Source organism: Eptesicus fuscus, chromosome 20 (genome assembly GCF_027574615.1).
Source record: "Eptesicus fuscus isolate TK198812 chromosome 20, DD_ASM_mEF_20220401, whole genome shotgun sequence".
In the NCBI taxonomy this organism is placed as follows: Eukaryota; Metazoa; Chordata; class Mammalia; order Chiroptera; family Vespertilionidae; genus Eptesicus; species Eptesicus fuscus.
Window position 1 is genome coordinate 11,704,499 of NC_072492.1, and position 5,096 is coordinate 11,709,594.

Genomic DNA, 5,096 nt, shown 5'->3' on the forward strand with positions numbered 1-5,096 from the left:
GCATGTGCCCATGAGAATCAAAAGGTGACTACCTGCCCTAACTAACTGGCTTGGCTCAGTGGATAGAGCATAGGCCTGCGGACTGAAAAGTCCCAGGTTCGATTCTGGTCAAGGGCATGTACCTTGGTTGTGGGCACATTCCCAGTAGGAGGTGTGCAGGACGCAGCTGATCAATGTTTCTCTCTCATCGATGTTTCTAACTCTCTATCCATCTCCCTTCCTCTCTGTAAAAAAAAATCATATATATATATATATATATATATATATATATATATATATATATATAGTTAGAGTGTTTCCTGTAATAAGACTTTTGGTGTCCATGCACCTAGAGTAGGTAATGCATCCCTCTTCTCCCTTTTGTTTTCTATCCACATCCCCATTCCAATACAGACAACCAATGTCAATATCTACTGTTTCAGCTTGCCCACTCCTTTCTGTTGATAGGATTGCTTCATATGGTTTGGGTCATTTCTTCCAGAAAAATGAGTCACACTCTACATTTTATTTTCCACAGTTAACAATACATGGCCTTGGCGGGTGTGGCTCAGTTGGTTGGAGCATTGTACAGTACACTGAAAGGTTTTGGGTTTGATTCCCAGTCAGGGCACATACCAGGTTATCAGTTTGATCCCCAGTCTGGGTGTACAGAAGGCAACCGATTGCTCTCTCTCTCTCTCTCTCTCTCTCTCTCTCTCTCTCTCTCTCTCTCCCTTCTCTCTTTTCCTTTCTCTCATTAAAAAACACACATGATGATAATGTTTTCAGATCCATAAATGGAGATTTAACTGCTCTCTTTGATAACTTGAAGAATTACTCTCTTGATGGGTATTCAGTATTAACTATCATGAGTGCTTTAATGAACACCTTTGTATGTATACTCTTATATTTATAGGATAGATTCCCAGAAATGAGATTTCACACTAAAATGCATGTATATATTTTATATTAGATGTTATATATCATTTTTAAACCACTATTTTGAGGTATGCTGGACATGCAAAGTCTGCACATATTTGATGTATAAAATTCAATGAATTTGCCAATAAGTGTACACTAATGTATATTATTGTCAAATTGCTTCCCAAAGGCTGCAGCATGGTATAGAGGGCTCTTTTCTCTGCATCTCCACCACCATAGAAAGTTATAATTTAAAAAAGTTTTCCAATAGGATGGGTGTAATTTTCAAGAACAGCGAAGGGTCTAAGATTTTATTCAACTTAAAAACTAATTAGGTTTGACTACTTGCTATTTGAGGAATGGTAGCAGAAGATACAACACTTCTAGTTCGGTAACAAAGGGGATGTTATTAGCCAGAGCAAAAGCAATAGCCACAGTTCATATTCACATCAGTTCCTTATGCCCTCCTAAGTACCATGAGTATGATTCAGGTAGGTCTAGGTGATTGACAGCGCACACAGTGGGCTGCATTATAGGAAAGGACCATGAGTTAAGGGGACTCACCACTCTTATGGTAAGAAGTTCCATGATTCTCTGTTTACAGCAGGGGTCCTCAAACTTTTTAAACAGGGGGCCAGTTCACTGTCCCTCAGACCGTTGGAGGGCCGGACTATAGTTTAAAAAAAAACTATGAACAAATTCTTATGCACACTGCACATATCTTATTTTGAAGTAAAAAAACAAAATGGCAAAAACACCCGCATGTGGCCCGCGGGCCGTAGTTTGAGGACGCCCGGTCTACAGGAACATGACCTCATCACTCTTGTTGCTCACTGTGGAAACAACCTTGATAAATTTCTGAAGTAATGAGATCTCAGGGCTTTGCATTTCTGACATACCCAGTAGAAAGACATAGGGCATTCAGGGTCCATGGCAGATCACCAATCCCAATAGAATGACACGCTTTATCTGCTTAACTCCTTCTAAAAGCTTCATAATGAATATAAAATAAAACATAAGTTCCTCACCAAGGTGTGGTTGCCATAGTTAAACCTACTCTTCGTTTAATGAAGAGGAAATACATAGAAAAAAGGAAATACATAAATGTGGCCAGAAGAAAGTTCTGTACACATTAAGATGGTGAACCCATGAGTTTAGATAGAGCATGCCCTATAACTTTCTGTGAATCCAGGAATATAGCAGCAAGGCTATTATCCCAGGCTCTTTGCCCTATGGGGGGTCTTCACCCTGCATGAGTCCTATGACCACTGAACATCTAGCACGCCTCCACCAGAAAAAACGACTCAACGTGGAACCATAGCTACTTCACTCCCCCGGACCTCTATGCCTGATCTTCGCTATGTCCCTTAAACCTCATACTTGCAGACTCAGCAAGAGACTGACCCTTCAATGAATTCCAAGTCCACATTCTTGCTAACTTCTAATCTAGACATCTTTATGCAATATTTCACTTCTTAGTTATATTCAGGCTAATAAATGACACAAGAATGATGGAGTTAGAATACCAACAGTTTGCAACCCCTAATGAAATAATACATCTAAGAAATGGTTCTGTGGCTAAATGCACAAAAAGAGACATTGCCAATGATTATGTGCCTCTGGTAGAAATATTTTGCACCAACTATGAAGGTACCTTGAGACATAAAACCATTAGTGTTTCTCATAGAATCTATAGATATAACTACCAACATATAGGAAGTATAGGGGTAAAGAAACATGTTAAACCATTGGAAAATAACCAGCAATATACATTTGGGGAGACAAACTATCTTGTTTCATCAGAATAAAAATGGGAATGAAAAGAGAGGAAAATGAGTCATACAGATGAAATATAAGTGACTTCAGAAACAATTGCAACATATGAGCCATAAGTAACATTGATTTTGGAATTGTCTGGGGATTGTTGCTTTTAACTACAAATCTTTTGTGTCAGTAGAATATTTGAACATAGTGTTGTGATAAAAATCACAGAAAATGTCTACAACTGTAAATAATAAATGAATTTCAGGCAAGATGAATATAAGAAGGTCACAATGATGTTATAGTGAAAAGGGGCTAGAATAAAGCAAGAAGTGTGAGACATCAAGGCCAGAATTCATGGTTCGAGAGCTGAGCCAGAACTGCAGCTCCAGGACGTCTCTGATTTCTCTTTACATTTTGGACAGGCAAGGTTAAATGGCACATGAGAATGGAGCCCACCTAGGCTGCAGAGGGGGCAAAGACTACCTGATTTGGGGGAAGAAGTCTTTGCTTATAGTTCCAAGCTCTATTTATAATTACTTTCATTAGCTCATTTATACTGAATTTATTGGGGTTACATTGGTCAATCTATATATATAAAAGCCAAGTGGATGGAACGACTGGAACGACCAGTTGCTATGATGCACACTGCAGCGGCCAGCCCAGCAGATTGGGGCCCTAGTTGGCTGTCCCCAACCTCCCGCGGCCGTCCAACTGCCCAAGGCCCTTCCCCTCAGCCAGCTCCAGCCCTGATCGGCACCCCTCATCACCCCCCCCCCCCCCCGCAATTGGGGTGGACTGGCTGGACCCCACCGATGCATGAATTTGTGCACTGGGCCTCTAGTAAAATTATATAGGTCTCAAGTGTACAGTTCTGTAATACATCATCTGTACACTGCATTATGCATTCACCACCCAAAGTTTAGTCTTCTTCTGTCATCATTTATCCCCAGTTTTCTCTCTGCCACCTGCCCACCTGCCCCCTCACTATCCCCCCACACCACCCCCTGCATTCCCTCTGGTAATCACCATACAGTTGTCTGTGTCCATGAGCTTTTTATCTTACACCCTTCACTGATTCATTAGCTCTTGTCTAATATATTTGCCTTATTATTTTCTCAACCTAACTCATTACTTGCTTACTGCTGCTGGTCTCTGTCCTGATGACCCAAACTTAGAAGCTATCCCTCCCAGAATGTTGTTGCTTATGTAGTTACACAACACATTCTCTACATGTTGACATAATGGAGTGAAGGATTATTGCAACACCTAATGCAGCCAGGACAATGACACTTACTAGTACTGTAAGGCACTTATATTATTAAATGTTTTATGGCTATTCCTGACAACAGGATTTCCCTCTGCTGTCTTTATTCCTGGTACTTCCCCTACACCAAACACACACACACACACACACACACACACACACACACACACACACTCCATGTTGCTCAGGTCTCTCACTCTCCCTTATCTTTTTTAAAAATTATTTCTAGTCACTCTCACAATGCTCTCCTTCTCCCCATTTCTATTTCAAATATTGTTAGAAAGCACAAATTCTTTCCATTTTATTTTACAGAGGAATTCAAATAATTTGATCATTTATTGTTTGAACAGCATAATGTAAAGGTAGAGACTTTGGGAGATCATTAACAGGTTCAATTTTTTACCATTATCTGTTTCCCAGGAGTTGTAAATAGAAGGAAGTAGAGTGTGATTCTCCCAATTATATGATATAAGTGCCACCAACGCTCTGAAAGAAAAAGTGGCTAAGTTCACTTTTTTTGTTGGCTGGTGGAGGGGGGTGGGTGGGTGGGAAGTAATCAACCAAAGACCTTGCATAACCTGTGGACACAGACAATAGGGTAGTGAAGGCCTGGGGTGGGGGCAGGGCAGGCTGGAGGGGGTCACTGGGGCAAAAAAAGGAACATATGTAATACTTTCAACAATGAAGATTTTAAAAAATACCTTTAATTTAATTATTGAAAAAACGTGGTGAGGTAGCTATTGCTGTACCATTTTTAATAAACGAAGACATTCAAGTTCAAAGAGATGAAGTGATGTCTGAAAAGGCATTCAAAATGCTGGTGGATCATCCCAGAAAGTGTCATGAGCACCCACTGATTCATATCATAACCACCCATTCTCTATTCGACCCTATGGGTGTTGGCTTTGGCTTTAGTTTTCTACTGAACCTTCTCCTAAAGCTTCTTTATGGCCTCTTGATTTTTAAATCCCAATTTTTTTCTCAGTGGTCATGGTTGTCAAAACCTGTGATACCTTGGTTTTTTGTCTTATAGCTGCATTGTTGGCAGAGGTTCCTGTTGCAGTTCATTGACCTCTGCCGTCTTCTGTTTCATTTGGAGCCTCTGGGGTTCAGGGAGCAGAGGAAGTGCATGTCCACAAACCCACATCTCCTTCAGCCTCACCAAATC